At 48.5% G+C, this 17,236-nt stretch overlaps 2 long non-coding RNA genes across 2 annotated transcripts; both read left to right on the top strand.

Moving 5' to 3' along the window:
• The first annotated feature begins 2,726 nt into the window (after window positions 1–2,726).
• Window positions 2,727–8,350, top strand: LOC103168750. Its single transcript, XR_003754615.1, has 3 exons — window positions 2,727–2,741; window positions 7,791–8,077; window positions 8,200–8,350. It is a non-coding gene; the product is annotated as an uncharacterized LOC103168750 (long non-coding RNA).
• Window positions 8,351–15,971: 7,621 nt separating this feature from the next.
• On the top strand, window positions 15,972–16,564 carry LOC103166679. The gene is made up of 2 exons (XR_003754620.2): window positions 15,972–16,239; window positions 16,354–16,564. It is a non-coding gene; the product is annotated as an uncharacterized LOC103166679 (long non-coding RNA).
• The last annotated feature ends 672 nt before the right edge of the window (window positions 16,565–17,236 follow it).

The following is a 17,236-nucleotide window of genomic DNA, read 5'->3' as shown; positions in this document are numbered from 1 at the left end:
AGTGCTTAGAACAATGCTTGACACAAAGCAAGTGCTTTACAAATACCATTTAAAAAAAAACAACAAACAAAAACGCAGAGGAGAAGCAGCATGGCCTAGTGGAAATAGCCTGTTTCTTCACCTGTGAAATGTGGATTCAGTATTATTATGGCTCTTTCACAAACCCATCCCTTCTCTCCTTTTCTCATTTTTCCATTTCTGTGGCTAGCACCATCATTCATCGTCCTCTAAACCTTGCCAGTTCTTCCTCCTCAACATTTCCTGAACTATTCCCTCATCATCCAAATAACCAACACCCTCATCAAAGCACTTGACAGTAGCCTAGTTAAGCTACTGTAGCAGTTTCCTGCCATCTTCTTGAAGTTTCGCTGGGCACACATCTCTCATACTTCTCAAACACCTCCAGAGGTTTATTGTAATCAATCAATCATATTTACTGAGAGCTTACTATGTGCAGAGCACTGTACTAAGTGCTTGGGAGAGCACAGTACAACCGAATTAACAGATACCTTCCCTGCCCACAACGTGCTTACAGTTAATTGTATTTATAAAGCACTTACTTTGTGCAGAGCACTGTACTAAGAAATTGCGAGAGTACATTATAACAGAATTGGGAGACACGTTCCCTGACCACAGCGAATTTACAGTCTAGAGGGGGAGACAGACACTAATAGGAATGAGTAAATTATGGTATTACTTTAATAAACAAAGAACTACTATGACTCTGTCTATTATGACTACTAGGATTTACCTGTTCTCTCCATGACTTTTCTGTCACTGTGGACAGCACAATCAGCCTTCCCGTCTCCCAAAGCCTCAACCTTGGTGTCATCCTTGACTCTTCTCTCTCATTCACCCCACCTATCCAATCCGTCACCAATGCCTGTCTGTCTCACTGTCACAATATCTCCAAGATCTGCCCTTTCCTCTCCATCCAAACCGCTACCACGTTAAGTACAATCTCTCATCCTATCTTGACTGGATTACTGCTTCAGCCTCCTTTCTGACCTCCCAACCTCCTTTCTCTCCCCACTCCACTCCTTACTTCACTCCACTGCGCAGATTATCTTTCTGCAGAAACGCTCTGGGCATGTTGTTCCTCCCCCTCCTCAAAAATTTCCAGCGGTTGTCTATCAACCTCCGTATCAAACAAAAAATCCTCACTATTGGCTTCAAAACTCTCCATCACCTTGCCCCTTCTTATCTCACTTCCCTTCTCTCCTTCTACATCCCAGCCCTCACACTCCGCTCTTCTGGTGCTAACCTTCTCACTGTGCCTGGTTCTCACCTGTTCTGTCATCGACGCCTGGCCAACGTCCTATCTCTGTCCTGGAACCCCCTCCCTCCTCAAATCCTCCAAACAATCGCACTTCCCCCCTTCAAAGCCCTACTAAAGGCTCACCTCCTCCAAGAGGCCTTCTCAGACTAAGCCCCCCTTTTTCCTCAACTCCCCCTCCCCTCTGTGTCACCCTGACTTGCTCCCTTTGCTCTACCCCCCTCTCCCCACCCCACAGCACTTGTGTATATATGTACATACCTGTAATTCTATTTATTTATATTGATGCCTGTTTACTTGTATTTATATCTATCTCCCCCTTCTAGACTGTAAGCTCAGTGTGGGCAGGGATTTCTTTATTGCTGAATTGTACTTTCCAGGCGCTTAGTACAGTGCTCTGCACACAGTAAACACTCAATAAATACGATTGAATGAATGACTATGACTGCTACTAAGACGATGACTATGACAACTACAACTACTTAGTATTACTATTACTACCACCGCTAGTACTATTACTGGTACTGGGAAGCAGCGTGGCCTAGGTGGAGAGAGCACGAGCCTGGGAGTCAGAGGACCCGGGCTCTAGTACTGGCTCCACCGCTCGTCTGCTGTGTGACCTGGGACCAATCACTTCACTTCTCTGGGTCTCAGTTTCCTCATCAGTAAAATGGGGGTTCTATACCTGTTCTCCCCCTACTTAAACGGTGAACCGCACGTGGGACTTGATAATCTTGTATTTACTCCAGTGTTGGGTGTAATGCTTGGAACATAGTAAGCACTGTACAAATACCACTGTAGATCAATCGTATTTACTGAATGCTTACTCTGGGCAAAGCACTGTACTAAGTGCCTGGGAGAGGACAACGTAACAGAGTTGATAGACATGTTCCCTGCTCACAATAGAGTCGATTATTATTACTGCTACTACTCATGTGCAAAATGATTCAAATGCTCTATTTAAGCTATTTCAGCCTAAATTGGAAGCTTATCTAAGTTCCTAGCTAATCACTTAATCATCTTGAAATTCTCTTTTTCTTCTTAACCATAAATAAGGCCGTGTCAGTCACCCCCGTTAGGCAGCAAGCTCCTTTGGGTCTTTGATCTCTTGTACTATCCTGAGCACTCAGCACAGTGTCCTGCACATGATAGATGCTCAAACAATAGTATGGATTGATTGAGTCGATCCTTCATGTGTTTTACCCCCACAAAAGATACAGTCAAGTTGGAAACTGGATAAGGGAGGTGAAACAGGTCAGTACACAATCTAGAATTTAATCTTGCAGAAGACACTTTAGTATAAACCATAATTTAAATGTGATTCATGCCTCTAATCTCTCCTCAGCAGCGTTCATCCCGAGCAACCCCCATCCACAATTGTGCCAAGCATTTTGAACCAGTTTCCTAGTGAGTTCTAAGATATTCGCCATCTGATACAAGGACTGATCTGTCAGTTGCAAAGCAGGTTTGTCATCCAAAGGCTCCGTAGATATTTATTTCATTTGGAAGAAATGAAAACACTGAAAGTCACACTGACATTCTCTGAGATGGCTGAGTTCACACCATCAGCAGAGCACATAATTAGCACATAAAACCCACCTGGCTTTGGGTCTCTGGAGCAGAGCAGAAATTAATCACAGACAAATAAATTGTAGTACTTATTTGGTGTATTAGTGATGTAATGATAAATTGGTTGTGCTAGTGGGCTTACCCACTGGGTGAAGTCTCAAACAGGGTCCGTTCATAAAGAGCACTGTACTTGGCACTTTTTGGGGAGTAAGCAATAGAACCCAACCAAGAGCGAAAAGAGCAACACGATTAGATCCCGCTATCAGTCGAGATACACAAGCAGGGAGGCTACTCGATAAGCAACTGGATGTTTAAATGGAGGATGGTTCTTTAGCAGTGTTTGGCATGCAATAAATGCCGACAATAATAATGATAATAATCCCTCCTCCCCTCCTTAACTTCTATCTTTAACCGCTCACTCTCCAATAGCTTCTTCCCTTCTGCCTTCAAACATGCCCATGTCTCCCCATCCTAAAAAAACCCTCTCTTGACCCCACTTCCCCTTCCAGTTATCGCCCTATCTCCCTCCTACCCTTCCTTTCCAAGCTCCTAGAACGAGTCGTCTACACTCACTGCCTAGAATTCCTTAACTCCAATTCTCTCTTGGACCCCCTCCAATCTGGCTTCCGTTCCCTCCACTCTTCCGAGACTGCTCTCTCAAAGGTCACCCATGACCTCCTTCTTGCCAAATCCAATGGCTCCTACTCTATCCTAATCTCCTCGACCTCTCAGCTGTCTTTGACACTGTACACCATCCCCTTCTCCTCCACACCTTATTTCACCTTGGCTTCATGGACTCCGTCCTCTCCCGGTTCCTCTCTTATCTTTCTGGCCGTTCATTCCCGGTCTCCTTCGCAGGCTCCTCCTCCCCCTCCCATCCACTAACTGTAAGGGTTCCTCAAGGGTCAGTTCTTGGCCCTCTTCTGTTCTCCATCTACACTCACTCTCTTGGTGAACTCATTCGCTCCCACGGCTTCAACTATCATCTCTATGCAGATGACACACAAATCTACATCTCTGCCCCTGTTCTCTCCCCCTTCCTTCAGGCTCTTATCTCCTCCTGCCTCCAGGACATCTCCACCTGGATGTCTGCCCACCACTTAAAACTCAACATGTCCAAAACTGAGCTCCTTATCTTCCCTCCCAAGCCCTGTCCTCTTCCTGACTTCCCTATCACTGTGGATGGTACGACCATCCTTCCTGTCTCACAGGCCCGCAACCTTTGGTGTCATCCTTGAGCTCTCTCATTCACCCCACACATCCAATCTGTCACCAAGGCCTGCCGGTCTCACCTTTATAATATCGCCAAGATCTGCCCTTTCCTCTCCATCCAAACAGCTATCTTACTGGTACAGGCTCTCATAATATCCCGGCTGGATTATTGTGTCAGCCTTCTCTCTGATCTCTCTTCCTCCTGTCTCTCTCCGCTCCGGTCTATTCTTCATTCTGCTGCCCGGCTCATCTTCCTGCAGAAACGCTCTGGGCATGTCACTCCCCTCCTTAAAAGCCTACAGTGGTTGCCTATCAACCTCCGCACGAAACAAAAACTTCTCACTCTAGGCTTCGAGGTTCTCCCTCACCTTGCCCCCTCCTACCTCTCCTCCCTTCTCTCTTTCCACTGCCCACCCCGCACGCTCCACTCCTCTGCCGCTCACCTCCTCACCGTCCCCCGTTCTCGCCTATCCTGCCGTTGACCCCTGGCCCATGTCCTCCCACTGTCCTGGAATGCCCTCCCTCCTCACCTCCGCCAAACTAACTCTCTTCCCCTCTGCAAAGCCGTAGTGAGAGCTCACCTCCTCCAAGAGGCCTTCCCAGACTGAGCTTCTCCTTTTCCCTCTGCTCCCTCTGCTGCCTCTCTACCCCCCCTTCACCTCCCCTCAGCTAAGCCCCCTTTCCCCCACTTTCCCTCGGCTCCTTCCCCTCTCCCTTCCCCTCCCCTCATCACTGTGCTCATTTGCTCATTTGTATATATTTTTATTACCCTATTTATTTTGTTAATGAGATGTACATCTCCTTGATTCTATTTATTGCTATTGTTTTTGTCTGTCTCCCCCAATTAGACTGTAAGCCCATCAATGGGCAGGGATTGTCTCTATCTGTTGCCAAATTGTACATTCCAAGTGCTTAGTACAGTGCTCTGCACATAGTAAGCGCTCAATAAATATTATTGAATGAATGAATGAATGGAGAGCGTTAAGGGCTTACTATGTGATAGACAAGAGGGAGGTACAGTGAGTAGACTGGCTTGCGACGTGATGATTTAAGAAGAAAAGGATCAAGCTGTGATTTGACTTAAATTGGGAACATTCTTCACAAAAATTGAAAAACCACCAGCCCGGTCAGCAGAAGCAGCTTCTACACTGCAGTCTCCTAAAAAGATCCACAATTGTATCACAACTGCTTATTTAATTCGTTATGAAGGAATGAATTACTACATTAAAGGTTAAATAATAGTTTAGGGAGGTTTGTCAATGCAGTCTCTGCAAGTAGATTTCCCTCCAAGCCTTCCCCTACTCTCCCCCCTTCCCCCTCCCCACCCCCACCCGCACTCTCTCTTTCTCTCTCACACCCTCTGGTCCCTCCCAATGTTGATTGTGAGATGAAAGGATTCCACTTGTTCCAGGAGCACTTAGTGATGTCACAGGGAGGGAGTAGTGATGTCAGCGATCGATCCCCGTTCCCATGGCCCTTCGATGTCCTGCTCGCCCTCAACAGTTCCAAAACGGAACTTCATCTTCCTGCCCCAACCCATCCATGCACCAGATTTTTCCATGATCCCCTGGTCACCCTACCAACCACCTGACCAGGAAACCAACCACCTTGGTGCCCTTTGACTCCTCGCTGTCTTTCAGCCATCACGTTTATCCCACTGCTGAATCCTTCCAGTTCTTCCTCCATGACCTTTCCTGGATGCCCCCTCCTCATCTTCTCCACCCCAACAGCTCCCACCTGCCCCAGGGCTTTCCATATCATTCCTCACGCCTCCCCCTCTCCCTCCCCATCGAGGACTAGTTATGCATTCTGCTACCTCTTTCTTCCCCAGCCTTTCGATTTTTGCCTTCCAAATGTTGCTATGATCTGTACCATATCTCTGATTTATTTCTCTATAGGACTATCCTCCTCACCAAGACTGTGGGGCAGGGACTGAATCCGAGGTTTTGTACTCAACACCGGAGCTTAGGTGCTCAGGACAAAGCAAAACCTCTAAAAATACTATTAGTACAATGGCTGCTAGTTGCCACTCAGTGTTATTTTAACTGTATTGCTTCCTGGCAGGTTGCAATCATATGAAATTTTGTTTTTCCCTCCCAAAGCCATCTAGACTGTAAGCTCCTTGTGGGCAGGAATTGTGTCTACCAACTCTATAGTAATAATAATAATAATGTCGGCATTTGTTAAGCACTTACTATGTGCAGAGCACTCTTCTAAGCGCTGGGGTAGATTAAGGGTAATCAGGTTGTCCCACATGAGGCTCACAGTTAATCCCCATTTTACAGATGAGGTAACTGAGGCTCAGAGAAGTGAAGTGACTTGCTCACTGTCACACAGCTGACAAGTGGCAGAGCCGGGCTTCCAACCCATGATCTCTGACTTCCAAGCCTGGGCTCTTTCCACTGAGCCATGCTGCTTCTCTAAGCAGTACTATATGCCCCCCAGGTGTCTGCTGTGTGACCTCTCTATGCCTCAGTTACCTCATCTGTAAAATGGGGATTAAGACTGGGAGCTTCATGTGGGACAACCTGCTTACCTTGTTTCTACCCCAGTGCTTAGAACAGTGCTTGGCACATAGTAAGCACTTAAAAATACCATCATTAATTATTATCATTATTATTGTTATTATTTCTACAGTGCTCTGTACACAGTAAATCCTCATAATAATAATAATAATGTTGGTATTTGTTAAGCGCTTACTATTCATTCATTCATTCAATAGTATTTATTGAGCGCTTACTATGTGCAGAGCAGTGTACTAAGCATTTGGAAGGTACAATGTGCAGAACACTGTTCTAAGCACTGGGGGTAGATACAGGGTAATCAGGTTGTCCCACGTGAGGCTCACAGTTAATCCCCATTTTACAGATGAGGTAACTGAGGCACAGAGAAGTGAAGTGACTTGCCCAGAGTCACACAGCTGACAAGTGGCAGAGCTGGGATTCGAACCCATGACCTCTGACTCCCAAGCCCAGACTCTTTCCACTGAACCACACTGCTTCTCCAATGAATAGCATGAATGAAGTGCAAACAAATGGCACCACTCCCAGGACCATCCCCTTGTACAACCCCACCCCCTCAATACAGTCTGAATTAGAGAATGAATTGAGAGGCCCCAGTGAGTGGCTAGTGACCCTTCACCCTCCTGCCCTTGGGCCACCTGATGGCTCCTACAACTCAGAGTGCCTGAAACTGAACGTCCAAAATCCACCTGACCTCCAGCTGACCTTCCCATCTTCCCGCAAGGCTCAATCTCTTGTCCTGTCACTCCTCCCAGGGGCTCCCTGGCTCCAGCCTTGTAATAACCTCCTCCACAATTCCTATCATCAAGGGCCTTCTATCGCCCAGCCCTGTGTTCAACACCGGGGACGATTCAAGGGAATCAGATCGGACACAATCCCTGTGCCACATGGGGTTCAAAGGATGAGATGTCTTCCTGGAGCGTCCCTTGGGACGAGTCTCTCCACTCCTCAGAGCACTCCGGTGGACACCGGACCCACTTCAACCAGCAGAACCTCCCACCTGTTAGGCTTCAAGGCCCTCTGCCAACGTTTACCAACTGACACATCGGCTCCCTTCACCCACTAACTCCCAGCTTGCACTGTTCACTCTAACCACGTTGATCTTGAAACTGCCTCCTTACCAGCTCACTCTCCCTGACCCCAAAGTAAAACCCTCTGGCCCATCTCTGACACACAATAGGGGCAGAGTTGACTGGGTTGGATTGTTCCAGATTCAAGCGTCACAAGGCGAAAACTGAAAAGGGAGCGAGAGAGATGTCACAGTGGCCCCAGGGTCTGAGGGCTATAAATATGGGGCTGGCCGGCGGCCCCAGCCTCAGTTAACAACCAATTCCTGCCAAGACCTGACCTGATTGTGTCACCATGGCGAGGTCCAGAAGATCCCGATCCCGTCGCAATCTAAGAAACCAACCTGAAGCGGAAAAGAGAAGGTTAGCCATGAGAACTGTTCGGCCCAGGCGGCGCCGGGCTAGGCGCAGGAGGAGGAGAGCTATGAGAGGTAAGCTTGGGTTCCAGACAAGGGTCCGGATCCTCTGGGGAGAGGGAGGCAGAGATGCTGAGAGGGGCCCAAGAAAGAAGCCTCTCTAACCACCCCCTAAAATCCGCTTATTGTTCCTACAGGTGGCAGGCGTCAGTATACTCAGAGGCGACCGTGAGCCCCCAGCTAGGACCCAGGACCTGAAAGGCAGCCGAATTGGATAAGAAGGCAGAAAACGAAAGCCGGGACCCATGATTGTACTGATTTTAGTGGAATTAAAGTGATCAAAACTCACCTGGCTCAAAACTCATTTGTCTCTACCTGGATGCCCTCCTGTCACCTCAAATCTAACGTGTCCCAAACAGAGCTCCTTATCTTCCCACCCATATCCTGTCCTTCCCCTGACTTTCCACTGTAGATGGCACTACCATCCTTCCTGTTTCACAAGCCCATAACATTGGCGTTATCCTTAATGACAATAACGTGGCTCAGTGGAAAGAGCCTGGGCTTGGGAGTCAGAGGTCATGGGTTCGAATCCCAACTCTGCCCCTTGTCAGCTGTGTGACTGTGGGCAAGTCACTTCACTTCTCTGTGCCTCAGTTCCCTCATCTGTAAAATGGGGATGAAGACTGTGAGCCTCACTTGGGACAACCTCATTCCCCTGTATCTACCCCAGCACTTAGAACAGTGCTCTGCACGTAGTAAGTACTTAACAAATACCAACATTATTAATAATGATTATGCTATTTGTTAAGCACTTGCTATGTGCCAAGCACCGTTCTAAGCAGTGGGGTAAATACAAGGTCATCAGGTTGTCCCACGTGGGGCTCACAGTCTTAATCCCCCTTTTACAGATGAGGGAACTCAGGCACGGAGAAGTTAAGTGGCTTGCCCAAGGTCACACAGCAGACAAGTGGTGGAGCTGGGATTAGAACTTATATTGTCTGACTCCCAAGCCTGTGCTTTTTCCACTAAGCCATACTGCTTCTCTTCTCACTCCTCACTATGTTTATTATTATTAAATGCTGTCGATTCATTTCTGATTCATAGCAACTCCATGGATATACTTTCTCCAGAATGTCCTCTCCTCTGCCATAATCCACAACCTTTCTAATGGTTGTTCCATTATCTTTGTTATGGTCTTCAGCCATCCAGCTGCAGGTCTGCCTCTTCCACGTTTTCCCTGGACTTTTCCTAGCATTAGTGTCTTCTCCAGAGAATTAGTTCTCCTGACGATGTGTCCAAAACATGCTAATCCAACTCGAATCATTTGGCTTTCAGAAGACCAATTTGGTTTAATTTGCTTCAAAATCTATTAAACCAAAGTGGTCTCTGGAAGTCCAAATGACTTTCACTATGAACAGATCTGTAATTTTCTTTATTTGTATTGATGTCTATCTCTCCCCTCCCCACTCGCCCTCCCCACCCCACCCCAGACTCTAAGATCACTGTGGGCAGGGCATGTCACTGCTTATTTTGTATTGTACTTTCCCAAGAGCTTAGTACAGTACTGCACACAGTAAAGCAGCATGGCTCAGTGGAAAGAGCATGGGCTTAGGAGTCAGAGGTCATGGGTTCTAATCCCGGCTCCACCACCTGTCAGCTGTGTGACTTGGGGCAAGTCACTTAACTTCTCGGTGCCTCAGTTACCTCATCTGTAAAATGGGGATTCATTCATTCATTCATTCATTCATTCAATAGTATTTATTGAGCGCTTACTATGTGCAGAGCACTGTACTAAGCGCTTGGGATGAACAAGTCGGCAACAGATAGAGACAGTCCCTGCCGTTTGACGGGCTTACAGTCTAATCGGGGGAGACGGACAGACAAGAACAATGGCAATAAACAGCGTCAAGGGGAAGAACATCTCGTAAAAACAATGGCAACTAAATAGAATCGAGGCGATGTACAATTCATTAACAAAATAAATAGGGTAACGAAAATATATACAGTCGAGCAGACGAGTACAGTGCTGTGGGGATGGGAAGGGAGAGGGGGAGGAGCAGAGGGAAAAGGGGAAAATGAGGCTTTAGCTGCGGAGAGGTAAAGGGGGGATGGCAGAGGGAGTAGAGGGGGAAGAGGAGCTCAGTCTGGGAACGCCTCTTGGAGGAGGTGATTTTTAAGTAGGGTTTTGAAGAGGGAAAGAGAATCAGTTTGGCGGAGGTGAGGAGGGAGGGCGTTCCAGGACCGCGGGAGGACGTGACCCAGGGGTCGACGGCGGGATAGGCGAGACCGAGGGATGGCGAGGAGGTGGGCGGCAGAGGAGCGGAGCGTGCGGGGTGGGCGGTAGAAAGAGAGAAGGGAGGAGAGGTAGGAAGGGGCAAGGTGATGGAGAGCCTTGAAGCCTAGAGTGGGATTAAGACTGTGAGCCACAAGTGGGTCAACCTGATTACCCTGTATCTACCCTAGTCCTTAGAACAGTGCTTGGGAACATAGTAAGTGCTTAAAAAATACCAACATTATTATTATTTTTATTAAATATGATTGAATGAATGAATGAATCCAGATGAACACATCCTTTCTTTGTTTTTAGGAACATAAACTATTTGGATCTGAATTTACTGCAGTGTTCTTAGGTATCACTTGGTAGTAACCTGTTATAATAGTAATTATGGTATTTGTTAAGTGCTTACTATGTGTCAGGCACTGTAATATGTGCTGGGGTAAATATAGGCAAATCAGGTTGGACACAATCCCTGTCCCACATGGGGCTCACAGTCTCAATCCCCATTACACAGATGTGGTAACTGAGGCCCATAGAAGTGAAGTGAGTTGCCCAAAGTCACATAGCAGACAGGTGGCGGAGCCAGAATTAGAACCCATGACTTTCAGACTCCCAAACCGGGGCTCTATCCACTATGTCATGCTGCTTCTCAAGCTTCTTGGGGGCAGAGGTTGTGTTTACATCTATTGCTCCGCCAACCATTGAGAAGCAGGATGGCCTAGTGGAAAGAGCCCGGGCCTGGGAGACAGAGGATTTGGGTTCTAGTCCCGGCTCTGCCACTTACCTGCTGTGTGACCTTGGGCAAATCACTTAACTTCTTTGCCAATCAGTAATCTCATCTGTGAAATGGGAATTAAATGGATTCCGGACTGGCCCTCCGTGCTGGCCCCCTTGCACTCTCAGCCCCACGCACAGAGCCCCTGGGCCGGCCTGTGCCCCGTGATGACAGGGCTGAGGCTGAGGACCCATGACGGTATGTGTCCCGTGAGCCCTCTGTTCCCTGTCGGGCTGTAGGCTCAGCCTGCTGCCCGCCCGCTCTGCATTGTGGGAAGGCCTGCGATTGGGGCAGGAGTCTAGGATGGTGGGGTGTGGGTGCCGAGGCTCCAGAACCAGGGTCACTGTGTGCATGGGGGGTGGGAGGGCGGGGGAGAGGCGGTGAGGGCCCTGAAGGTGGGGGAGAGGCGGTGAGGGCCCTGGGGTTCATGTCTATGGCGTGAAAGATGCCCGAGATCATCTTTCAGCTCATGGCCAGACAGAGGGGCCACCTGAGTGCTGATTATAATAATAATAATAATAATAATAATAGTATTTGTTAAGCGCTTACTATGTGCAGAGCACTGTTCTAAGCGCCGGGGTAGATACAAGGTCATCAAATTGTCCCACGTGAGGCTCACAGTCTTCATCCCCATTTTGCAGATGAGGTAACTGAGGCCCAGAGAAGTGAAGTGACTTGCCCACAGACACACAGCTGACAAGTAGCAGAGCCGGGATTCAAACCCAGCGTGGCTCAGTGAGAAGCAGCGTGGCTCAGTGAGAAGCAGCGTGGCTCAGTGGAAAGAGCACGGGCTTTGGAGTCAGGGCTCATGAGTTTGAATGCCAGCTCTGCCACTTGTCGGCTGTGTGACTGTGGGCAAGTCACTTAACTTCTCTGTGCCTCAGTTCCCTCATCTGTAAAATGGGGATTAAGACTGTGAGCCCCACGTGGGACAGCCTGATTCCCCTATGTCTACCCCAGCGCTTAGAACAGTGCTCAGCACATAGTAAGCACTTAACAAATACCAATATTATTATTATTATTATTATTAAACCCATGACCTCTGACTCCCAAACCCGGGCTCTTTCCACTGAGCCACGCTGCTTCTCGTGATCAGTGATCAGTGACCACCTCCCCTACCATCTCCTCCTCCTCCTTCTCTTCTCTTCCTCCTCTCCCTCCCTCCTTAGCTCCATCCCCTAGATGTCCCACTCTGTCTACCTGCCCAGTGGCTCTTCCGTGGCTGTGTCAATAGGTGCAGCCCTGGTCACGCTCTCCCATTGACCCCAAGCAGAGGGTGTCACCCCACCCCCCACCCAAGCCCTCTGCCTGGGGTCTACAGGGGCTGTCACTCCAAAGAAGCCAAGGCCTCCATGGGCTGGGAGAGAGCCTGGATCAATTTAGTGTCTGCTTCCAGCTGGACTAAAAGTACCCTGAGGGCAGGGATCATCATGGCTAGTTACTATACAATTTCTAGCAGTATCTTGCCCTCTAGAAGCTCACAATCTAGTTGTGATGCTGCTAGTCAGTCTTGTCTCTTGGGGTAAACGTCGTTTTCTTCCAGGGATCACATGAGCTGGTGAGAAGAACATAGGATTAGGAATCAGGAGACTGAGTCCTACTCCTCGCTCCACAACTGGCCTAACTGGCAAGCCACTCAACTTCTCTGGTCCTGTTTCCTCATCTATAGAATGGGAATAAGACAATTACCCTCCTACTTAGAGTGTGAGCTTGATGGGACAGGGACTATCTTGTTATAATAATAATAATGATGATGGCATTTGTTAAGTGCTTACTATGTGCCAAGCACTGTTCTAAGCGTTGAGGGTATATAAGGTAATCAGGTCGTGCCATGTGGGGCTCACAGTCTTAATCTCCATTTTACAGATGAGGTAACTGAGGCACAGAGAAGTTAAGTGACTTGCCCAAAGTCACACAGCTGACAAGTGGCGGAGCCGGGATTAGAACCCATGACCTCTGACTCCCAAGCCTGTGCTTTTTCCACTGAGCCACGCTGCTTCTCATTTGCCCCAGTGATTTGATACAATAAATATCATCACTATAAACCCCTCATCCCCTCCCTGTTGCCCCTCTCCCATTCTCCTGAGATCAGTAAGGCCCTCACCTGATGAATCCAGGTGAGCTAGCCCTTCCACTCCCAACCCACATTCATTCATTCATTCATTCATTCATTCTCTCTCTCCCCGTCACCCTTCTGGCCCCTCCCAGTGTTGACTGTGAGATGAAAGGATTCCACTTGTTCCAGGAGCACTTAGTGATGTCACAGGGAGGTAGTAGTGATGTCAGCGATCGATCCCCATTCCCATTGCCCTCCGATGTCCTGCTCGCCCTCAACAGTTCCAAAACGGAACTTCATCTTCCTGCCCCAACCCATCCATGCATCAGATTTTTCCATGATCCCCTGGTCACCCTACCAACCACCTGACCAGGAAACCAACCACCTTGGTGCCCTTTGACTCCTCGCTGTCTTTCAGCCATCACGTTTATCCCACTGCTGAATCCTTCCAGTTCTTCCTCCAACACCTTTCCTGGATGCCCCCTCCCCATTTTCTCCACTCCAACAGCTTCCGTCTGCTTCAAGGCTTTCTGTATCATTCCTCACTCCTACCACTTTCCCTCTCCATCAAAGACTATTTATGCATTCTGCTGCCCCTTTCTTCCCCAGGCTTTCGATTCTTGCTTTCTAAGGGCTGTTAATGATCTGTACGCTATCTCTGATTTATTTCTCTATACGTCTGTTCCTTTCAAACTAGATTGTGGGTCAGGGACCCAGTCTGAATTCACTGATTTTGTATTCATCTTAGCACCGAGTTGAGTGTTCAGGAAAAAGCACGAGTTTCACAAATACCATCAAAATGACTGTTGCTAACCACCATTCAGAGTTGTTTTAATGGATTGTTTGCTATAAGGTTGCAATCACCTGAAGTTTCACGTGGCACTTTTCCCTCCCAGAGCGATCTAGACTGCAAACTCCCTGTGGGGTAGGAACGTGCCTACAGTTCTACAGTGCTGTGCCCACCCAATGGTTCTGCACAGTGCTGTGCACACAGGTAATGCTAAATAAATAGCATGCATTGTTTGAGAGCAGGCAAATGATTTCCCTGGGATGCCTCTTAGGCCCATCCCCACCTGCCACCCCATCACCCAAAACCATGTCCGTTGTGGGCAGTGAACATGTCTACCCAACTCTGTTATATTCTCCCAAATGCTTAGTAGAATTCTCTGCATATAGTAAGCACCTAATAAATACCGTTGCTTCCTTGACTGAGAGTGAAGTAATTAATTAATTCATTCATTCAATCATATCTGTTGCCGAATTGTACATTCCAAGCATTTAGTACAGTGCTCTGTACATAGTAAGTGCTCAATAAATACTATTGAATGAATATCTATTGAGCGCTTACTGTGTGCAGAGCACTGTACTAAGCACTTGGAAAGTACAATTCAGCAACAAAGAGAGACAATCCCTACTCACAACGGGCTCACAGTCTAGAAGGGGGGAACAGACATCAAAACAAGTAAACAGGCATCAATAGCATCAATATAAAATGGAATTATAGATATGTACATATATACACAGGGGCTGTGGAGCAGAAAGGGAGGTAGAGCAAAGAGAGCAAGTAGGGGTGATGGGGAGGAGCTGAGAAAAAGGGGGGCTTAGTCTGGGAAGGCCTCCTGGAGGAGGTGAGCTCTCAGTAGGGTTTTGAAGGGGGGAAAGTGTGATTGGCATATTTGAGAAGTGTGGGCATTCCAGGCCAGGGGTAGGACGTGGGCCAGGGTTCGATGGTGGGACAGGTGAGATGGAGGAACAGTGAGAAGGTTAGCAGCAGAGAAGCGAAGTGTGCAGGCTGGGATGGAGGAGAGACTGAGAGACATCCCAGACTGAGCCCCCTCTTTCCCTCTCTTCCTCTTCCCCTCCCCTCAGCACTGTGCATATTTGTATATATCATTTATTACCCTATTTATTTTGTTGATGTGGTGTATATCTCCATGATTCTATTTATCTTGATGATGATGTTTTGTTTTGCTTTGTTCTGTTTTGCTTTGCTGTCTTCCCGTTTAGACTGTGAGCCCGTTATTGGGCAGGGATTGTCTCTATCTGTTGCTGAATTGTATATTCCAAGCACTCAGTACAGTGCTCTGCACATAGTAAGCGCTCAATAAATACTATTGAATGAATGAATTAATGAGAGAAGGGAGGTCAAGTCGGAGGGGGCAAGGTGATGGAGAGCTTTGAAACCAATAGTGAAAAGTTCTGCTTGATAATTGAGAGGCCCCAGTAAGTGGCTAGCGTGACGTCATAGTGGCCCTTTACTCTGCTGCCCTTGGGGCACCTGACGGCTCCTGAAACTCAAAGTGCCTAAAACTGGTTGTCCAAAATCCATCTGACCGCCAGCTGACCTTCCCATCTTCCCTCAAGGCGCAATCTCTTGTCCTTTCAGTCCTCCCAGGGGCTCGGTGGCTCCAGCCTTGTAATAACCACTACCACAATTCCTTTCATCGATGGCCTAGAATCACTCAATCCTGCGTTCAACACCCGGGACATTCAAGGGAATCAGATCGGACACAATCCCTGGGCCATATTGGGCTCACATGAGGAGACATCTTCCTGGAGCGTCCCTTGGGATGAGTCTCTCCACTCCTCAGAGCCTTCCTGTTGACACCCAACCCGTTTCAGACGGCAGGACCTCCCACCCATTAGGCTTCAAGGCCCTCTGCCAATGTTTTCCAACTGTCACATCGGCTCCCTTCACCCACTAACTCCCAGCTTGCACTGTTCACTCTAACCACGTTGACCTTGAAACAGCCCACGCTTCCCCCCGACCCCATTCGCTACCAAAGTCCTCTGGCCCATCTCTTACACAACAATAGGGGTTGGGTCGATTGGGCTGAACGGTTCCCGATTCAAGCCTCACAAGGCATGAACTGAGAAGGGAGCGAGAAAGACGTCACAGTGGCCTCAGGGACTGAGGGCTATAAATACGGGCTTGGAAGGTGGGCCGAGAGTCAGTCATCAACCATTTCCAGAGAAGACCTGACCTGATCGTTCCACCATGGCTAGGACAAGGAGAGTCAGACGTCGCCACCTAAGAAGCCAATATGAGATGGAGGAGAGAAGGTCAGGTGTGAGAACCTCCCGGCCCAGGCGTCGCTTGGCTAAGCGGAGGAGGAGAACTACCAAACGTAAGCTTGGGTTCTAGGCGCGGGTCCCAATCCCCTGGGGAGAGGGAGGCAGAGATGCCCGGATGGGCCTGAGAAAGAAGCCTCTCTAACCACCCCCGCTTATCTTTCCCACAGGCAGCAGGAGGTATAGTACTCGCCTGAGACGGTGCTGACCTCCCAGCTCCAGGCCAGGACCCTCCAGGACCCTCCAGGACCCACAACCCTGTGAGAACCAGCCAGAGAAGATCAAGACCAGTTGATCCAACATAAGAATCCACAGGCCTCAAACATCTTTCAGGGCCCATCATTGTACTGTTTTGAGTGTAATTAAAGTGACTTAAGCAGACTTTCCTTGGTTGTGAGAGTTTCTCCCTGGCCAGATCTGGGGATAAGGGAAACACGGGTGAGGCGGGGGGAGGGGAGGAGTTGGGGAGGGGGAGGTGAAAAGGCAGGGTGGGGGAGGGGAGAAGGTGTGGCAGGGGAAGTGAAAAGGTGGGGCAGGGAAGGGGAGGAGGAGGTGGGATGGAGGAGAAGGGGAAAAAGTGGGGAATGTGGAAGAGTCTTCCTTTCTTTCCTGCTTCTCTACCTGATGCTGCCCCGCCCCAACCTCCAGCTTCCACCCAGCCCCGTACACACACACAACAAAGCTGATTGACTGAACAGTTAGGTGGTACACTTTAAAACGTGAAATACTGAGCAGATGTGATACAGTATTACAGTATTACTGTGTTTTGTCTGGTATCTGGTCTCCAGCAGTAGACAACAGCTAACTTTTTTCTATAAAAAAACACAACCAAAACATTCAATCCCCATCTCCTCACTCCTTAAAAACTCCAATCCACCCATCCATCCAAATCAGCATCCAAGTCCTCACCAGCGACCTCAAGGCATTCGATGGATTCTCCCCTTCCAACCCGACCCCTTTCGTCTCCTACTATACCAGGGTGCATACTTGGCTCTTCCAACACCAACCTGCTCACTGGTCATCGATCTTGTCTGTTTCACTGTTGACCCCACG

The sequence above is a fragment of the Ornithorhynchus anatinus genome, chromosome X1, assembly GCF_004115215.2.
Source record: "Ornithorhynchus anatinus isolate Pmale09 chromosome X1, mOrnAna1.pri.v4, whole genome shotgun sequence".
Taxonomy (NCBI): domain Eukaryota; kingdom Metazoa; phylum Chordata; class Mammalia; order Monotremata; family Ornithorhynchidae; genus Ornithorhynchus; species Ornithorhynchus anatinus.
Note: the sequence above shows the minus strand (reverse complement) of the source record. Positions and strands in the feature narration are given on the sequence as shown.